Source organism: Erithacus rubecula (assembly GCF_903797595.1).
Source record: "Erithacus rubecula genome assembly, chromosome: 25".
Lineage (NCBI taxonomy): Eukaryota > Metazoa > Chordata > Aves > Passeriformes > Muscicapidae > Erithacus > Erithacus rubecula.
The window spans coordinates 696,889-717,758 of record NC_136677.1 but is presented as its reverse complement, the minus strand read 5'-3'; the positions used below and the strand labels follow the sequence as shown (position 1 = coordinate 717,758).

Here is a 20,870-nt window from a genome sequence, read left to right as displayed (position 1 = left end):
TTATTACCACTGGGACGGGCAGGAGGGCAGGGCAGGGCAGGGCAGGGCGGGGCAGGGCAGGGCAGGGCAGGGCAGGGCGGGGCAGGGCAGGGCAGGGTCCTTGGCTCACCAGTCCCCTCCCTGCTGGCCACCATCGTGCCACTGCCCCTCTGCAGAGCTCCCCCTGATCCGCATCCTTTGCATCCTTCCACTGTCACTTCTTCTCTGCACAACAGAAATTCCTGCTGTCCCCCCCATCCTCTGCTTCCACTAATGCTCTTCACTTTCAAATGCTAATAATCCACAGCACTAAAAGGCTCAGAAGTGGTTCTAGATTGTTTGATCTTTGCCCTGTGATCTACTTTCATCTTCCAGCTTTCAAACGTTACTTTGGGTTTACTTTGCCCCATTAAGGCTCTCCCAATGCACAGGCAGGCACTTTGGCTGGGTTTTGGCAGCAGATTCTCCCAAACTCTGATGGAGATGGGAGCGTTAAACTTGGGGCTTTTCCTTTTCCTGGCAATTCTTCACCTGTGGCAAACACAGGCAGGGTTTTAATTGCAGCCACCCAGGGGCAGGGACATGGTCTGGCCCTCTGGGGACCTGTGCCATCCCCATCTGCCTCCCCTCAGCTGCAGGGCCCAAACTGCAGCAACTGTTTAATATTTAAACCCAAGCAGTTTAATATTTAAACCCGAGCAGCCCAGGCAAAGCTGCTTTTCTTCTTTTTATTTATTCTTTTAATTAAATGCCAATTAGAAAGGAAGAGAGAGAGAAAAAAAAAGGCATTAAACACTTAAATACACACTACACCCAGGTTGCTCGAAGTTGCTACGAGCTAATTAGCTACTTAAGCGATCATTTGAAATTCCATATCAAACAATTCATAATCTGCTCCAAAACCTGGAGCTAGCAAGGAAACTCACAGAACCACAGAATGGGTTGGGACAGACCTTAGAGATCAGCTCATTCCCAACAGGGGCACCTTCCACTGTCCCGGGTGGATCCAAGCCCTGCCCAGGTGCTTGTGCCAACCTTGGCTCCCTTCAGAGCCTGGCACAGCAGCACCAGCTCAGACACTGCAACGCCTACAAAAGAGCCAGGAAACCAAAATATCCCCATTTACAGAGCAGCCCTGGTGGTTTTCATGTCAGCTCCACTGGAGGATGGCTGCCTGATTTCCTGCACACTTTTCTTTGCTGGAGAAGCTGCCCTGGCGAGAGAATGAGGAGGGTCAGAGCTGAAGCTGCTGAACTCAGCCTGGGCCGTGCCCCTTGCAGAGCAGAGCTAATAAATGTGCTGAGGGGGTTTTTGGAAGTCAGTTTGCCCCCTCCTGCCGTGGGAGGGGGACTGGGCAGAGCAGGGGGTGCCAGGAGCTGCACGGACAGGGGCAGAGCAGGGGGCACAGGAGCCAGAGCAGCGTGGGGAGCTAGTTATTAGTATTTGCATGTGCACTAATAAGAAAACATCATCGCAGGCTTCAGCCCTCATTTGCCTGCCAGCAAACAGCCGAGCAGCTCGAGCGGGAGCGGCGGAGGGGGAGCGCGCTGTAAATGCGCCGGGGAGATTTCAAAGGCACTTTAAAGCGGGAATGTGGTCTGGGGAAGAGGCTGTTTTCAATGCAGATTTGTTTTTGTTTGAATTAGTTGATGCTTATTTTAAGCTCCTGTGGCACACTGTCATCTCTGGATTGCTTGTTTTCCAGTGCCAAAGTCAACCTTAATTTCTCCCCTCCTTTCAAGAGGGAGCCGTGATTTTCCCTCTGCTGCACTGAGCATCAGATGGGCAGGACAGAGCCGGGCTCTCTAAGCGATGCTGACAGGATTACCTCCTGATTGCCGGAGTAAAACCCTGCATTCCAACGACGGCTGGGGCAGATGGCGCAGGCAAGCGCTGCAAGCTCGTCTCTAATTCCTACTGAAGGACAAACCTCGCAGGGACCGCAGATTCGCTGTGGATAAGCTGGAAAACTTTGGCTGCTTTTCTGAAGCTCCTCTGGCAGTGCTGTGCGTGCTGGGCTGGGCGTTTGTTCCCGGCCCTGCCTGGCTCAGGGGGCAACTGAGGGGCCCTCCAGCGTGGTTTTCTTTGGGAAAAAGGGAACATTTGGCTCGGTTTTGCAGGAAGGGGAGCAGCCAGCACTGGCACAGCTGCTCCAGGGATGCGCTGCCGACAGGAGGAAGAGGATGGTGAGAGTTTCCTTGTCTGAGAGCATCCTCTGCCACCCTGGCAGCTGTGGCATGGTCGGGGCAGGGGGTGCTGTGCCAAACCCACTGTCCCCCCAGGTCTGCCCTGGGTGCAGGGGGCACCTGCAGAGGTGTCAGCCCCGGGATCACCGTGGCCACGCAGCAGCGAGGGGCAAATCCAAGGCAGTGTCCCTGCCCAAAGGCCACTGGTGGTGCTGGCACTGCCCTCAGCCAGGACAAAAAGGATCTAATATTAATTAGTGAATTCATTTCTTATTAGCAGCTGGTGGCCAGAAACTTCAGGGGCACCTGTTGGCCTGGCAGGCAGGTTGGGTGGGTGCTGAGGGAGCTGGATGTGAAGGAGGACACAGACAGGAGCTCCCAGGAGCACCCACCCACCCACTGCCCAGCCTGTGACACCTCCCTGCCTGTGGTTCTGTCCTTGGCACCACTTCCTGTGGAGTTGGGCACCTCATACATTATTCAAGGCAAGAATTAAAGCTCTTGACCTTTCCTTGAGCCTGCCCCAAGACGCTCTCCTCCTGTGCCATCCCCAGCCCGCTGTGCTCCCAGCTCAGCCCTTCCAGGAGCTGTGCCTAACCCTCCTTTGCGCTTTAACAGGATTTCTGCAGCCTACACAGCGGAGGCCAGGGCTGCTCCTCACCTGCTGCTGTAATCTGTGCTGCTAAGCCTCCAGCTCTGTGCACAAAGCTTAACTTTGCTGTGCTTATTTGCCTTCTCTCTTCCCCTGCACCCTGCAGCCTTATTTCAGGGAGGAAAAGCTAATCTGCTTCCCCTTTGGCTCCAGACAAAGGCATTTAGAAGGGGATACAAATTGCTGATGGATTGCTGTCTCTGAGGCTCAGGTGGGACAGGCCACTTGAGGAGCCCCCAGCAGAGGAGAGAAGGTCACTTGCACAGGATGCTGAGGCCTCACATGCTGGGTTTCAGCATTTCCAGGCTCTGTGGATTAAACAGAAGATAACTGGAGAGTGGGATGTGGCTCATGCAGTGACACTGACGGGGCTGGGGTGGCTCCTGGACTCCTGAACCTCCATCCCACCCCTGCAGCAAGCCCTGAGCATCCCTGGAAGGGCATGTCAGTGGCTAAATATCCCAGGAGCAGGCTCAGGCTGTGCAGGGCTCCATCAGCTCCCGGCTCAGGAGATTAATGTCCGGCTTGAGCTGGAGGAATTCTCTGATGAAACTCCAAAATTAGAGCTGTTGGTTTCGGAGCTCCCTGCAAACGTTTCCTCACGGAACCCGGAATGACCGAGATTAGATGGAATTAATATGTGCGTTTTTCTATAAAGATTCCCAGCACAAGCATTTCATAAAAATGCAAATCTCAGCAGAGATTTATAATTAGGGAGGATATGTGTGGAGCTAACAAACGATCAGCACAGCCCAGCTCTCCGTGGATAATTGCTCGGGGTCCCACGGCAGCACTGGAGCCTCGCGGGTTCTCCCGGGGCAGCAGCCAGAGCTCTGCAGGAAAGAGGGATGTGCAGGGATGGAGTGAAGTGTCCAGAGTGTCCTCTGCCATTTCCTGAGGAGGAGGAGGTGGGATGGAGCTCACAGGGCACTTGTCCTCAGCAGATCCCAGTGCAATCCCAGTGCCTCCATTCGCTGCTCCCTGTCTGAGCCGTGGATGTTCCGTGGATGGGGAACAGGACCCCGCTGTGCTGGGAGCTGCAGACTGCCAGGAGCAGCTGAGAGCTGTGGCAGCCCAAGATGTGCCAGTCCTGCTCCCTCTGGAACAATCCCTTTGGAAGAAATGAGCTGGCACACATTGATTTTCACGACATTTCACAGTTTCGGGAGCATCCCTGAATCCCTGGATGCTGAGCCAAGGAGCTGCCAAAGTTTTGGGGAGGAAACGCCCCCCAGGCACTGCTCCACACCCCACTGCAAGGCTTCATTTCCCTTCCCTCTCTGCCATTCCTTCCAGAGCCAGGAGGAGACCCTGGTGGAATATTAACTCCACGGTGGCCAAGTGATTATTTATTGCAATCATTGCTTTCAGGTCCTTTGACTCTCCCTGTTAATTAGGCTGCAGGGTGTAATGAAGGTGATGGGAAGCAGAGGGAGGGCATGGAGGAGAAGCCACATCCAGCCTTGGCACTGGCAGGAGGGCAGAGGGACCCTCTGGGCTGAGCTGCTCATCCTGGATGCTGGAGCCAAGCCCAGTGCCCCTCCCTGCTGTCCTGGCATCCCAGGGCACATCCCAGGGCACATCCCAGGGCACATCCCAGGGCACATCCCAGGGCACAGCCAGGGCTGCAGGATGCTGAGCACAGCCTGGGGATGGCTGAGCCTGAGGCAGAGTGTGCTGCCCCTTCCCTGCACAAAGACCAGCAAAGGAAGTTGAAATGAGATTGTTTAAATGACATTTGTGTCCCCTGCCCCAGGGACTGTGCTGAAGCAGGGTGTGAATAGAGTGGCTGAGAGCTGAGAGCAGCTCTGCTCCAACTGTTATTGAAAATTTAAACCAAATGATGATGCTGGAATCCATGGTGCAGGTCCCCCAGCACCTCTGGCTCCGTGCAGGGTGCCCTGGGCACTGTGGCAGCTGGAATGTTGCTGCTCACTGCAGCTCTCCCTTCCAGCTCTCATGGATCCTTTGGGTCCCCAGCTGGGTGCTGAGCAAGGCACCCTCTGCTCTCTGGGGTTTTTCCATCGTGTGGGGCAGGTGAGAGACGAGTCTTAAAATGCAGGAAAAAATTCAGCATCATTAACCCTCCCTCTGGGCAGCCAGACCAGGCTCCAAACCCACTTTGGTCGGGAGGAATTCTCTCCTGACACCTTTCCTACAGAGCCAGGGCATTCATTAAGTAAATAGGGTGATGAAATGTGTCTTTTCCCCCTCCAAAGCTCCCAGATTTGCTGCAAAAAGCCAAACACCACTGAGCACTTTCCTAACCTCCATCACTCCCCTTCCAGCTGCCCACGGACAATATTTTTGGGTTATCAGGGTCATCTTTGGCAAAAACATGTCAGTCCTTTGTTCCGTCCCTGCTGTTTTAATGAGTACTTGGGGCTATTTAAAGAAACCTGACAGTTTCTAGACCTGAACCTGTGCTGTGAGGTCGCTGTGCAGCATAATTTCAGCAACTCATCCTCCTCCTCTTCCTCCTCCAGCTCCCAGGCTGGTGACACTCACCAGCATGGGCAGAGGAGGCTGCACTGCCTGATTCCAGCAGTAAAGGCAGGGTGGCAGCAGGACTGCAGCTCCCTGGCTCCTGCCCGGGGCAGTGAGCTGCCTGGGAGTTTGGGAAAAGAGATTAAAAAGGATTTGGGTCTCGGTCCATGTCTCTGATGCAGCACAGGGCAAAAGGGAGAGAGGCAGAAAGAGCACCAGAGAAAAGCTATTTTATTTCAGTGCAAAAGTATCCACTTTAAATACCCTTTTTATTACATTATCTGCATAGTAATACTAATAATAGATCTTGTTGGCAGTTCTAATGAGGCTGGAGAATATAAAGTTTCCAATAAAGTTAATTGTTGCCTTTAATACTCTCATACATTTATACGTGGTAAATCTTTAAAGAAAAGGCACTCGTTCCTTTTCCATTAAGCACTCAGGAGTGGCCCAGCCTCTGGGGACTGGAGCTCATGTGCAGCTGGGTCAGGGACTGCAGTTATCACCCAGAAAAGCTCTGTCCAGGAGTGAAGTGGGAGCAGGCAGGAGCAGAGGGGATTTTCCTTCCCTGAGGCTGACTCCTGCCTGGGATTGCTGCTGAGGAGAGTTTGTTTGCCCCGTGAGAGTCTCCAGGGACGAACACAGGCAGCTAATCCTTCCACGGGAAGCTCTGCTAGGCATTAGCTTGGAAAAACAACCACCAACCACCTTAAAAAACTAAGCAGGACCTTTCCAGCAGGAAAATAAACATGAGGAGTTGACCTGCAGGAATTCCTGGATGCTGGGAACATCCCTGAGTGCTCCAGCTGTGGGGCTGAGCCCCTCCCGACCCTGCCAGGGTCCCTTCCTGCAGGATCCCACAGGGAATTCACAGGGAAGGGAGGGAGGGAGGCTGCCACGGGCTGCGCTGCTCCTAACAGGTGGTTGGATAATTAAGTGTGCTTTATGCACTGTTTTGCTCAGTGTAATTGCAGACTCTGTATAAATAATTCACATGGAATTATTATACCGAGGACATCACCCGCCTCCTCATAATTTGCTTAACTGGAAGGGGCTCTTCCATCAGCAGGTGATTTGCTCCAGGACCGTGCAGGCACCGTCCCTCCCAGGCTGACGTGGAGGAGATTGCCATAAATTTAATTAAGGGGTGCAAATTGTTTGTGCACTCTGCACTGGGAGGGTGTGAGGCTGCTGGGCTGGGGCAGCCAGCAGCAAGGGGCAGTGCTGATGATGGTGAATGAATTAAATGAAGTGATGGTGGGGGATGGCAGGGGAGCCCCGTGGGCAGGCTCAGGAGGGAGCATTGGGCTGCTCTGCTCCCTGATACCAGCCAGGGGCTGCATCTCCACCTCCCCCAGCTCAGGGGAGGCTCAGGCTCTGTCTGGCCAGCACAGGAGATTTTGGGGTGATGTTCTCTGCTCAGGCACAGCTGTGTGCAGCATGGCCCTGTCCCACCCTGTCCCACCACTGCCCCATTCCCTCTCCCAGTGCACCCCAGGGGACCAGACCCATCCTGGCACTGGCTGTGGCACCTCAGAGCTGCCCCCACAACCAGAGCTCACCCCTTCCACCCCAGGAGCTGAAATCACTCCGTGAACATTAATTAAGGAGAGGTTTCACACCCACCCCGGGCAGCAGATCCTGTGATTATCCCCATTTTACCATCCAGAAGCTCCAGCTTGGAGTGAATCAGCGACCTCTCCAAGGTCACCCAGCATGCTGGTGACAGAGACGGATTCAGAGCCCAGGAGGGGGCTTTCAAAAACAACTCCTTATCTTTATTTTTTATTGCATTTAAAAATAAACCATGGTTATTAAATATCATAATACCCATAATAGATTTTAAACTTGAACCGCTTCCAGAGATGCTAAATGATAAATACAGCTATTATCAGAGGGAGCACTCAGAGAAATTGATAGCCAGCATTTGTTTAATGAGTGTGTGTGTACACACATGTGGGGAGGGGAGAGATTTCGGGTGCAGTTCCAGCCAGGGTGGTTCTTATGTAACACTGAGCTGTCAGCCTGGGCTGCTGAGAACGTCCCAGCACTTTGTGGCGACTCAGATCTTTTATTTTGAGGATTATTTTTATTTTGAGGGTTGCTTGGCAGGCGCACCAGCAGATCCCACAGGGCTGCAGGACTGGGCAGACTGGTACAAGAGCAGGCACTGGGAATTCAGGGGGCACTGGGAATTCAGGGGGGCACTGGGGCATTCAGGGGGCACTGGGGCATTCAGGGGGCACTGGGGCATTCAGGGGGGCAGTGGGGCATTCAGGGGGCACTGGGAATTCAGGGGGGCACTGGGGCATTCAGGGATGGTTAAGCCCCTGGGGCTCTGTGTCCCCTGGGGGGATGCTCCGGGCTGGGTGGGGTGGGCTGTTCTGCTGCCAAGGTTTCCAGGGGTGACTGATGGTTTTGGGGTGTTTTTTGTTTTTCCTTGGCAATGCAGAATTCCAGAGCTGCAGGGCACAGGGCAGAGCCAGCACTCTGTGGGCATCACCTCGGGGTGAGGGGGTGTTGGGCAAGGAATGTTCTTCCCCCTCTTTCATCCTGAAGTCATTCCCCATCCTGGCTCTCCAGGCCTCTATAAAGAGCCTCTCTCCCTCTTTCTTGCAGTCTCCCTTCAGAAGAATTGTTGGGCCTCAGGACCTCCTTTGTGTGCAGGAACAATCAGGAAAGTTCAGTTTCTTAGTGCAGCTTGTCTCCTGTTTTCCCCTGGCTGAGCTGAGCGATGCTCCCAGCTCTGAATCTGCTCCAGGAGTGTTTCTGCTGGGGGTGCCCCCTCCTCCAGCCACCCCTCTGATGCACTGATGCTGATATTTCCTCTCTGTGCTCTCTTAATCTCATCTCCTCCAAAACTGCTTTGCCTTTACTTTCCTAAACTCTCAATCTCCCTTTGCATCCGTCTGTGATGTCCTGTTTCAGCTGCTGAGTGCTTACAGAGCAGGAACTGCTGTCTCTGAGTGCTGGCAGCAGCAGGGTGGTGGGAGGTGGCTGCAGCAGCTCTCCTGGGTTTGCTGGGGGCTCCTGAGTGCTGCAGCTCCGTGCTGGCTCTGCAGCCTCTCCCCTGTCCACCCTCGACCCTGCCCCTGCTTTATTTATTTATGTTTGAGCAGAAGCATAATACAAATAAAGCACAGCCATAAAAATGTCAGGGAAAGTTCAAACCTATTCATTACCCATTTCACTCCGATTAAAATTTCCATCAAGGCTGCTTGGTTTTGACTTGAGCTGCTTTCCTTTTAATGAGCTTGATCTAGAAAGTAAAAGATGCTAATTCATCCTTACATCTCTATCATCTCCTGGCTTTTGCTATATAAAGCATCAAGGTCGCATTCTGGGGAAATGTCTTTTTACCAAAGGTGCCATAATAATAATGAAGCAGCAATTTGTTTCAGCAAACTGCCTACAGTAATGAAGCTTAATTATAACCGTGTTATTAATACTGCTGCTTAAGGTAATTCACTTCTGAGCGGGGCGCAGAACAGTAAACTATAATTTAAACAAGAATCGAGACCTAATTTAAATCATCAGATCTGCTGTGGAAAAGGCAAACAGAGCTGGAGCTCTCCCTCTGCTGCCTCCATCACCCCCCGCTCCCCTCTCAGGCTGCAGGAGCACAGGGAGCACCCAGGAGCAGCTGGTGCCTCGTCCTCGCCTCACACGTGCCTGCAAAACACAAAAATTCCATGTGCCCTGCAAGAAAGGGGTGATGGATGAGCTGGGATGGCTGTGCTCATGTGCTCCCAGGATTATTCCCTCCCATGCCCAGCCTCTCTGGAAACTGATGAAATGCCACTCTTGGAATTGTATTTTTATGTCTTTCTTCCACTCTGTGATTCCAGGGCATGTTCCTGGAGGCTTGGGATCCTCCCAGACTCCCAGTGCTGCTGTCCCCTCCTGCCTGTCCCCAGCTCTCTTTTCCAGGCTCAGCATCTCCACCCAGCCCTGTCCCTCTCCTGTGCCTCCTGCTCCCTCCCTGCCAGGGGCAGCAGCTCTCTGTGATTTTTTTGTTCTTGGATGCTCCTTCCTGTCTTTCCAGGCCTTTGCTCCCCCTTTCTCATAACAAGCTGCCTTCCCTGGCACAGCTGCAAGCCCTGACATCCTCCTTGCCTGAATCCCTCATTATTTCTGCCTCTTCCCTGCACTCTCACCTCGCTGCCTCCTCCCTGCAGCATCTCCCTGCTGCACCCCTGGCGTGGTTACCCCAAGGACACCAGATGAAGGCTCAGCTGTGCTGCTGATGGCATTTCCTCACCAATGGAGAGAGGAGTGCAGCTCTCCCTCGCCATCCTCACTTGTGGGATGCCTTCCTGCCTGGGATGTGTGGGGATATTATCCCAGTGCCCTGGCTCTGCCAGGTGTGGCTGTGCTCAACAGGCTGGCAGCCAGGAGGAGGAGGGCAGCGGGAGAAGTAAATAGGTGGAATGTTTCTTCTTGGGAAGGGGAAAAAAAAGCCTCCATCACTGTTCCACTTGACTGCAGCCTCCCGCAGGCTGTTTCATCTCATATTATCTAAGCTCCAAGGGGGTGTCCAATTTGAGGAACAATAACTATAAAGTCATTTTCGGTCCCCCGCTGCGGCACAGCACATGATAGCCTGTGTAAAGCAGCAAACAGCCTGGCTGGGCTGAGCAGGGAGCTGCTCCTGGCAGAGCAGGGACCTGCCAGGACCTGCCAGGACCTGGGGCTCATCTGGCACAGGGAGCAGCCAAGGGCAGGGCTGGAGGCGCCGGGAAGGTCACGGAGCTGCTGTCCTGCAGCTGCACAGCTGCGCTGCTCCCAAACTCCTCCCGACTCCCCGCGGTGCCGAGGCCACAGCGAGCTGCTCCTGCCTGTGGAGCTGGATCTGGAGCAGGAAATTGGAGAAAAATGGCAGTTCAGTGTCCTGGCCTGAGCAGCGTGCTGGAACAGCTCCCTGCTCTGCCTCTGGAGGGGCGTGGGGGTCCCAGAGGGTGCCAGGGCAGCTGTGGGCAGTGCTGGGTGCACTGGACTGCACCAAGGATCCATCCCCTGCTGCTAAAAATACAAAATGAGGAGTTGGTTCTCTTTGCAGCTGGAAGAGGGTCCCAGGCCAGGAGCTGGGTGGGTTTGGGAACCTCATGCTCGCTGGAATTGCCCCCTAGCCCAGCAGCTGCAGGATGTGACATCCACGGGCCCCCTCCCTCCAAAGGTGGATTGAGATGAGCATCAGGAGAGCAAATAATAGCGGATACACCTGGTACGTGGGATTTGGAGCAAATCCTTCTGCAGGCACACCCTTGATAGGGCTGCTTAAAGAATAAATGGAGTCAAAATGAGGAACTCCATGACAATTTATATGGATGTTCTACACAATTCAATACTGGGGGAGAAGGATGAACCCATTACAGTAATTAACTTGTTGCAGATCAAAGCAAGTGGGCTAAAGCAGCCTTTCTATGCAGCAGTTCTATTTGGTGGAGGAAGGAACCTGTGAAACAGGGGGAATAAAGTGTGCCCTTCCTGCTGTCACTATCCTCTAGTTTCAAGGATCTCTCCTGAGGGATTTTAAACCTGTGGCTGGCTGCAAATCCCTATTTAAGCCCACTGGAACTCCCATGAAAGCCCCCATGGCTGCAGGGAAGGTGGTGGACAGAGCATTCTCATCTGTTCAGAGCAGTCCAGTCAGGCTGGATCTAATTTAAGACAGAGTTTGAGAAGAGGAGAAATAGTAGGTGCCAGGGACTTTGGGAAGAGCAGAAGTTTTAATTGGGTTTTATCTATTAGTTAATCAGGAAGTATTTCGGTGACAATTAGGTCACAGCCTCTGGCATATCTGTGAAGCAGCCATCCATCATTAGCCCTACCTGGGCTTGCAAAGTGGTATTTATGAGTTTCCAACTGGTAAAAAAGCCCTTCTAAGAAATTAAGGTGAAAAGCACACTGCTGACCATGGGGGGAAGGCTGTCAGCTGTGATTGATGGCTGGGAGCGGGGAGGAACAGCTGTTTATTGGGTCCAGCAAGGTTGGAAGCCCTTTGTCTGTCGGCAGCAGCTGCTCCTGGAACGAGCTGCTGCTGGGTTTGTCCTGCAGGGCTGTGCTGGGCTGTCCCAGAGCGAGGGCTCAGCACCCACAGGTGTGCATCCTGTGCCCTGTGTGATATCCCACGGGAGGACACTGTGATATCCCACTGGCATCTGGCATGGCACAGGCTGGAATGAGGTGGCAGAGCTGCTCCCGTGTGCCCAGGATAGGCTGAGCCCAGCTCTGAGCTGAGCCCAGCTCTCACAGGCTGCTCTGCCCCTTCAGCACTCCCCGAGCTGTGTGCACACCTTGGTCTAAATGAGTTTGGGTTTTGCACAGCTCTGCCCAAACATGCTGAAGTCCTTGAAATTCAGGCTGCTGTCATTGAGGAGGGGGATGGAAAAGGGACAGTGTGGTGACCCTGCTGTCCCCTCGGAGCTGGGGCTCAGGCAGAGCTCACATGGACAGGAGAGGTGATGCCTGGTCGGTCTGTGCAGCACACAGTGACAGCAATGGCCACGTGAATGAGCCTGATTCTTTATCCTGGCATGATTCTCATAGAAGAAATGTTAATTGGGCACCTTATCAAGAATTAGTTCTCATCCTCCCAGGAGCATCAGAGGGATGAGGCCAGGAGTGAGCGAGGAGCAGCCACGAGCCAAATCCCATAGGATGGAGCCGGGTGCACAGATCTCCCTGGAGGCAGGAAACGGGCAAGGGACACCCTGAGCCGCAGCTGAATTACCGAGAGGAGGAGGGAATAATCACCTGGAAATGGCAGGTGAGAGGAGGCCGAGAGGAGCAGGCAGCCCTGGGATGAGCTCAGGCACAGGAGGTTCTCCTCACTAAAACAAACACTCTGCTGCAGAGGCCAGGCAGGCAGGAGCCTCCTCATTTAATTATCTGCGGTGGAGACTGTTCAGTGCGAGTGTATGGAGCTGCCGGGCACGCTGGGCACATCCCTCCTCCAGGTTAAGTGCTAATTACACCTAATTAGGAGCAAATAAATATTTTATATGCCTTGGACTGCTGCAAGTGACCAGCAGAAACCTCTGCGTGGTGCAGAACCCCTCAGCAGCTGCAAGTCCTTTGCTGCAGGGTCCCCTCAAAGGACACCACGGTGCTGTCGCTAATCCTGTAAATCCTGCTCACCCTGGAATTCCTGCTGCAGCCTCGCTGTGCCCCGGGGATCCCGAGCCGCCAGGGCAGGTCCTGGCAGGGAGGAGGCGGCCCCGCAGCTTTGCCTTGATTCTGTTGTGTTCTGCAATAAACGGCAGCGCGTGTTCATTATTATTTAAACACCCCGTGCTTCCCGAGCCTTATTTGGGCGGCGTTTTTCCACAGCATATGTTGGAATTTACAGTAAGTGCAGCCGCTCTACAGTCAACATTTGGTTTCGCTCACCCACAGACTGCAGTGCTAATTAGGGGAGGCTTCCCCTCGTTATCCTGGGGAGGTCAAGCGCAGCAATTTGCATTTTGCAGAGAGCCAGAGCAGCGGTGGGGAGCTGATCCAGCCAGAAGGAGGCACAGAGACCCCGGCATGGGGCAGAGTGGGCTCAGGGGCTCAGCACAGCCACGGTCCCAGGAGCTGGGGCTGGCCAGGCTCTCCCAAACGATGCCACATGCTGAGGAGGAGGAGGGGAAGGAATGGGGGTCTTCATCTTGGCTGGAGAGGTCACAGAGCCACCGAATCATTGAGGCTGAAAGACCTCCTGGTGTCCAGCCTCTGGCTGAGCACCACCATCTCCACTAAACCGTGGGGATCTCGGTCCTGAGCTGTCTCAGCCCTCCTGAGCACCGAGTGCTCCTCTGAAGGATGATGACAAACTTCACTGCAAAGCTCTGTTCCCACACCAGAGCAGGAAGGGCTGGCAGGGCTGCCCTCGATCCTTTCTGCCCTGTCACCATCCTGCACTAAGCTCCCAAAGCATGGCCTGGAGCAGGGTAAATACGGGCACTGGACCCTGAGGACTGCAGAATCAAATGAAACCTCCTCCCCTGAGCCACCTCTCTGAGGGGACACAGCTCAGAGGGACACTGAGCTCCCTGTCCCTGGTCACCCTGGCTGCTCCAGCAATTCCACCTCTCTCTGGGGAACACAGAGGCTCCTGCTGAGCAGGGTCAGCCCTGTTCCTTGCTCCAGACGTGCTCTCAAGCTGCTCTCAAGCTTTATTTAGGTATTTCCACATTAATTCCAAGGAGAAGGGCTCAAAAGTTCAGAATGGGAGAGAGGGATCTTTGATGTAGGAGGCTCTTGTCTCTGAAAAAAGCTTGATATTATTATGTAAAACATAAAGGGCATTCGTTAGGAAACTGTGCTGCTTAATTTAGGAACTCTGTCTTCTCAGGCTCTTCCCCCTCCTTTGTTTAATGAGCGAGGGGGAGGCAGCATTGCTTGAGAAATGAACTTTTTACTCCCAGACTCAAAGTGGGGGACTTGTGGCAGAAGCAGAGGTGACACCACAGCCTGCTCTGGTCTGAGCAGCTGGGGACACCTCGAGCAGCAGTGAAGGTGGTGAGGGGGGACTGGATCCCCTTGGTGCCCATCTGCCCCAGCCCTGGGAGGGGGGGCGATGCCAGGTGAGCATCCTGTGTGCACCCCTGCGCTGGCAGGCCACCAGAGACCCCTGCACTGCCCTCCAGAGCTTCCCCCCTGCCAGGGCCTCCCCCAGCCCTGCTGGCGCTGCTGCCGAGGCCGTAATGAGAAAAGTACACCTTCCCCAAATCGATAGGGAGACCTGGGGGGTCACCTAATTGGCGGCTGCTCAGCGAGCGCCAGCGCAGCCAGAGCCCAACCGCAGCACTTGGAGCTGGCTGTGAGATCATAAATCACATTCTGAGCCCTGCACAGCCTCCCTGCTCTCCGTGCTCCATCGATCCGGAGCACGGCTCCCGCTGCACCAGGGAGCAGGAGAACGGAGGGGACACGGGATCTGGGCTGGGCTGGGATGGGATGGGATGGGATGGGATGGGATGGGATGGGATGGGATGGGATGGGATGGGATGGGATGGGATGGGATGGGATGGGATGGGCCGAGCTGGGCTGGGCTGGGCTGAGCTGAGCCGAGCTGAGCTGAGCTGAGTTGAGCAGGGCAGGTGCTGCTCCAGGCTCCCAGCAATTGCCTCCAGTTGTTTCCCTCAGCAAGGAAATAGTTTTCTTTTCCACAAAGGAAATCCACCACGGTTTGCTGCTTTGCTTGCTTGTTCTGGTGCTGACTTTGGAAACGCTCCAAGGATGTTGACAAAACAAAAACTGACCAGTTTCTGGTGCTTGGCTTTGCCTGGCCACCGTGGGTCTGTGCCCTGCCACCAACACTGCCCTATCAGCATCAGTTCTGCACATCAGACCCCGAGCCCTCCTTCTGGGGCTCAGCCTGGTTTCCAGACAGGACTCAAAAACCTGATTCAACAGGAAAAAGCTGCTCCAAATGAAGGAACATTCCAGTGCTGCAGAGCCCTCCTGCCCCAGGGCTGCTGCCAGTCCCAGACAGGTCCTGCTTCATTAATCCAAGCCCGAGTGGTTTAGGAGTGGCTTTGCCATCCTTGCAAACTGCCAGCCCGCCCGAGGGGAACACTCCCAGCTGTGGTGGGGAAAGGGAGCAGGGGCTGAGGCACGTTTGATGCTGTGTCCTCAGGAAAACACCCAGAACTTGCTGGAGAGCCTGTGTACTCCCTCAGATGCACCCAGAAGGATTGCTCAGAGAGGAGCAGCAATAATCACCACAACCCAAAGACAAAAAAAAAAAAAAAAATAATCAAAGGCTAATCCTAAAAACTCTCCTTTAATCTTTGTGCTTCCAGATGTCGTCTCCCTTTCATCTAGGACTTTGCTGTTCACTACAGTTACAGAAACCACGGGGCTGAAAGAGGGGAGGAAAAAAAGAAGAGATTAAATTAATGAGCAGGTAAGCAGGTTTATCATTTTGTCTGATCCTTCCTTCCTTCCTGCTAATTTCTCTGAGCCAATTTGGGAGGCAGAGTCTGAAGGTAACTTTGCCACAGACTCTTGTATCCCTTGTCTTCCTTACATCATTCATCCCAATGATGATAATGTCTGATTTGTGGAGCTGCATCGAGGGCCAGTGCAGCAGGGGGGTGTTGGCAGAGAAAAAACATTTGCCTGCATAAAGGTAATGAAATGGGTACTTTGGGCTTCTGGTAGTTCTGTCTGGGCTGTGTCATAATTAGGTTGTAATGAGCAAGGGCATGAAAACTGGAAATGTTGAAAGGGGTGGGAGAGGAACACCAGAGTGCTGAGATCTTCCTGTCTTCTAAACCTGGGCTTTCTGAAGGTGTCCTGAGGGGCTGCAGCCATTCCCAGGAGCAGGGTGGGTGCCAGGGGCACTGACCCTGTGGGTACTCAGGGCTGGAGCGTCCCCAGGGTCACCCCTGGGCTGCCACACCGAATCCACTGGGCAGAGCACGTTGGCACACCCTGCATCCCACGGCTCGTTAATGCAGAACAGACATTCAGGGCTGAAATTCCCGGGTTTTGGGGCCCAGAGTTCCCAGGGTTCAGGGCTGAGTATTCCAGGATTTTTAAGCCAAAATTTCCAGAGTTTTGGGGGGAAAAATTCCAAGGACTTTGGGGCTGAAATTCCCAGGGTTTTCAGTCTGAAATCCTAAAAGTTCTAAGCTTAGAATTCCCAGGATTTTGGGGACAGAATTGCAAGGGTTTGGGTCGTAAAAATTCCAAAAATTTTGGGGCTGAAATTCCCCATGGGGGGTGGAGCTTCCTCCCCTAGGGGCGGGGCTTCCTCCCTTGAGGGGCGGGGCCTCCTCCTTCGGGGTTTTTGGGCTCAGAATTCCTGGAGTTTGAGTCATAAATTCCCAGGATTTTGGGTCTGAAATTCCCTGAGTTTTCAGTCTGAAATTCTGAGAGTTCTAAGTTTGAATTCCCAGGTTTTTGGGGCCAGCAGCCAAATGTGAGGCCATCAGTCAAGGCTCAGGGGAAGCGTTTTGTGCCCAGGGCTGGGCTGGTGCCAGGCTGTGAGTGGCCACCCCGCACAGTGTGGCAGAAATGAGCCCCATGTGGCCATGGCCATGCTCCCTGAGCCCTGGGGATGCTCCAGCACTGGGGCCTGCCTGGCCAGCTGGTAAAACTTCAGCTCATTAGTGAGGAGATGGAAAAGGAAACGAGCTGGTGCCAGGTGTGTGGATGGCTCGTGGCTTTTGGCTTTCCTGCACCAGGACAGCAGCTTAAATCAACTGTCCTGGGGCTCTGCCATCCTGTGGCTCAGGCCTGGAATGGCCAGTGGTCAGCCAGGGTTAAGGTCCCTGCTGTCCCTCCCTCTGCTGCTCTCACTGCTGTCCTTGCAGGGCTGCTGCCAGGGAGGAAGATGAACGCACGCTTAGCAAAGCATTTACCAGGAGGGCACTTCACCACCAGACAGGTGGGTTCATAAATCCTCCAGCCCCTTCAGACAAGAGCAGATTACTGCCTGCCCTCGATGGGTTTTGCTCAGAATTGAATTGCAGGCTCTGCAGAAGACCCTGGGGGAACAGGTCCTGCTCAGGGAGCCACCTGCATCCTCCCACGCCATGGATGGGCCAAAACAAAACCAAAACCCTACAATGGGCTTCTCCCCTGCTCTGGCACCATCCCCTGAGCCCCTGCAGCCCCTGGCAGGGCAGGAGGAGAGGTCTAATCCTGCTGATGCTGGCTGGGGGATCTGAGAGCCCCCTCTGCTTGGATCACTGCACAGGAGCAGCTCCTCTCCCTCTCCTGAGCTTCTCTTCCTAATGGTGTTTGCTCCAAAGCTGTTTTCACCTTGGTTCTTTCCACCTGCTGCCTCCTTGCAGTCCAATTAGTGCTTTGTTGGTGGTTCCTTGAATGTCAGTGGTGGTGTCCATGTGCCCCTGGTTTGAGGTCAGTCCCTCAGCCCTGTCAGGCACTGTCTGACCCATCCCTCTGTTTCATCTTCCCTTGCTGGTGCTGCCTGGGCTGCTCTGAAGTGCTGGAGCTGACTCCAAAGTAGAAAGCTTTTCAATTAAGAAACTATTTTTTTTTTCTTTAGGACTCATTAAAAGCGAGAGAGAAAGAGAGAGGGTTATTATTTATTTTTTTCTTCTTTGTGGTAATTATTATTAATGGCCTTTCTTTTTAGCAGAGGTTTGTTACCCCAGCATAGGAGGGGAGGCTGGCAGGCTCTGGCACAGGGGGTGTAACTGGAAGTGACGGGGAACGATGTCTCCTACATGATTCCATTAGCAGGAGAGCACATCTGAGGGAATGTGTGATTCCCAGCTCCTGTGTCGTGCACCACGGCGGGGCTGGGGAGGGGAGAAGCTGAGAGCCGGGCACGGCAGAGCCTGCAAACAGCAATCCTCCACTTCCAGACTTCCAGAGAGCCTTTGGCCACTGGGCAGCCCTGCCAGCACACCCAGCCAGGCTGCCAGGACCTGGAGTTGACCCTGGCCCAGCCCCTCCCTCCATCCCCTGTGCCAGCCTCCCCCTTTCCCTGCATCAAAGCACCCGAGCAGGCACAGCACCGTGCCTGACCCACTTCTGTATCCGGAGCAGCCGCTGGAAGCTCGTAATGCTGCAGAAATCCCGGGTGATCAGAGCTCCTCATCCACCCCCAGGTACAGCCAATGCAGCAGGAGCCTGCCCAGGGGCTCTGGCAGCCTCTCCACGGGCTCCCGGGCTGCAGAGCAGAAAGCAGAAAATGGGACACGGCTCTGGGAAGCCCAGCTGTGCTCCTGGGAGACCCAGGCGAGCAGGGCAGCAGCTCTGATCCTTGAAGGAAGGAGGGAGTGAGTGATGGCAAGGCCAGCGTTGGGCCTTGGGGACAAAGGGCTCCGGGGAGGAAGGAGGTGACACCTGCTCTCACAGCTCTTCCTTGTGGTGGCCCTGTGGTTTTGTTCTGCTGTGGATAAATCCCATTTTCTGAGCCAAATCTGCCAAGTGAGGCTGCACTTGAAGAAATTGAGCCCCTCCTGTGGCCCGTGCTGTCTGAGCACTAAAAGCAGTGCCAGGGTGATGGCTCTTTGGTGGCTACAGCTGCAGCATCCAGGACTGACCCCCACCCATCCCCTGCCACCCCAGACTCCAGGACTGACCCCCACCCATCCCCTGCCACCCTGGCTCTGCTCTCCTCACCTGGGCAATCCTGGTCCAAGCTCTCTGCAAACACAGGTGGCATCAGCTGCCTCAGCATGGCTTTGCCACAAGTGACAGCAGAGAACTGCTCTTCTATTCTACTTTTATGATCTTCCAAATGAAAGCTGAGGCTCTGGAGAAGGATGGCAAGGCCTTTCCCTGACCCCAGCAAACTCCCTCATTGCCCTTCAGGGATGGGCAAACACCCAGTGATAAACACTTGGCTAATGGGCACGGCTCCACATCATAAACATCACCTCCTGCTCGCACTAATTGTCCTGCTTGTCACCGCTCCTTGCACAGTGACAAACGATTTGGGTTTAATGGAGATCAGCTTCCCCTGTCACTCCTAAGTCATCCCTCAGCCAGGGATGAGTCACGGGGAGAGGCCCTGGCGAGCAGGGGAGCAGCCCTTGACAGAGACTTCCCCGTTCCCTCTGCACCTGTGTCATCCATAACAGCCAGGCCAGACCAATCTTTCCCCAAGGCATATTTTCCCAGCCAAAGCCACTTTGTTTCCTGGAGTAGGAGCAATATTTATCCTTCCCTGTGCTGTGAGATCAAGCGAGCGCTTGATAGAATTAAAAGGCAACTCATTTAAAAGCAATGCAAGAGCAGCAGTTGGATTACCTGGGAAATTCATGGCTGCAGGGTCATTTTCCGGTAATAATTTGCTGTGGACTTAAAATATGACCTTGTGTTACTTCTGCTAGAGCAGAACCTGGCCAGACTCACAGGGTTCAGGAGATGGATGGGTGCCCAAACAGTCCCAGACTCTGGAGTCTTGTTTGCAGGGCTCTTGAAAGGAAGTATAAAGAAAAAAATCGAATCCCAAGTGTTCAGCTGAAGATAAGGAAAAAAAATCCCCAACCTGTTACAAACTTCAGAGCTCTGGAAGAGGAGGAGAAGCAGAGCAGACGTGTGGCAGTGAGAGCAGCAGAAAGGAAAGCGCTGACCTCTGGCCCTGGCAATAGCGAGGATTTCTTTAGATATAAAGAAGAAAGAAAGGCTGTGATTGCTGGTAATGTGCTGTGAAAGAAACATTTCTTCTCAGCCTCCAACCTGCCAATTGAAGCGTGAGCTGAGGAGCAGGACACGGCCCTGGGAGGCTCTGAGCTGCTGCTGCTGCTGCCCCAGCGCTGTCCCAGAGCTCCAGGAGCAGCAGCATCCAGGGCACAGAGAGCCCTTGCTGCCCCAAAGGAGCCACAAAATTTGTCACCTGCGTTCCCCACCCCGGGGCTGCACTCTGGTCTGGCAGGACACAGTGATTGTCACATCAGAGGCTTTGTTCTCCCCTGGAAAACAAAACAAGCAGCAAGATTTACCTGGAAGGTTTGTCAGGAAGGAAATCAAACCAACTCCTAACAAACCCCTCTTCAGAAATTATCTCACTGAGTTAATGATGTAAGAAGACTGCAAGATCCAGCTGGGTGAAAAAAATCTTCCAGCTGAGATTCTCTAACAGCTTCCCGTGGTGAGGAAGTTATTAAAAATGCTGCCCTGGAGAAGGGCCCCCTCTCTGTGTTACCAGCTCCCATCACCCAGGTGATGATTCGGAGATTTTCTGAGGTGTTTTCAGTACAGACAACTGATTTATAAAATAATAGTAAAAAACTCCCCTAACTTGGCTGCTCTGCATGATTTTCCCCCGTCTCCATTTTTTCAGCTGAAGCTGCAGTAAAACATAAGAGGAATTTTTCATGTTTACCCGTTGGGTTTTGTGTTGGTGCGCCTTTGAGATACCTGCCCTCCAAAATTTATGGTATTACAGAAGAAAAACAAGGGGAAAAGACAAGGAAAGGTGGCATTTGGCCACTCCAAGGACACCAGGGAGGGCCAGAAGAAGCCAGCTGAGCTTGGTGGGGTGAGATCTGCTGGTGCTGCTGGAGCAGTGCAGAACTGGCCACCAAGGGAGGACAAAGAGCCTCCAAGGCTGAAAACCCTTTTCTTTCAGTGCTGGGGAATGGGGTTATGCTCCCCAAAACCCCCTTCAGCCCTCCTTGTCCTTCTCCAGGCACTGTACTTTCCCACCCTGCTGTGGATCATCCCCTCAGAAAAGCCACCACCTTCTTGTGTCGTGCCATTGTGCAAACCAGACATCACCCACAGCCAGGCTGCCACCTGAGCGGGCACCTGGGCAGGTGCAGAGCCCACAGACACAGTTTTTCCCTAAAAAGTCACGTCTTTTCCCTAAAGCTTGCAGACGTGTGTCTGGCAGGGCTCCCTGGCTGTGGCTGCAGCCAGTCCCTGTTAGAACATCCCACAGAAGCTGTCGGGCTGTAAATCGCTGCCTGCTGAGCACCCAGGACACGCAGATCCGAGGTAACTTTACTCCAGAGAGCCAATTAGTGCAAATCTGGCCTGGTAATTACCGTGTGATCAGATGCTGATGTCTCCGGGCAGATAAGGCTGGGGAGGCATCTCTGAAGGCAGTGGCAGTTGTTGTGATGGCCTCACCTCCATCCCCAAAGCCT

General features: G+C 53.8%; 1 long non-coding RNA gene across 1 annotated transcript; it reads left to right on the top strand.

Moving 5' to 3' along the window:
- Positions 1–14,444: 14,444 nt before the first annotated feature.
- On the top strand, positions 14,445–17,331 carry LOC306812347. The gene is made up of 3 exons (XR_013776845.1): positions 14,445–14,785; positions 15,096–15,199; positions 16,614–17,331. It is a non-coding gene; the product is annotated as an uncharacterized lncRNA (long non-coding RNA).
- Positions 17,332–20,870: the final 3,539 nt, after the last annotated feature.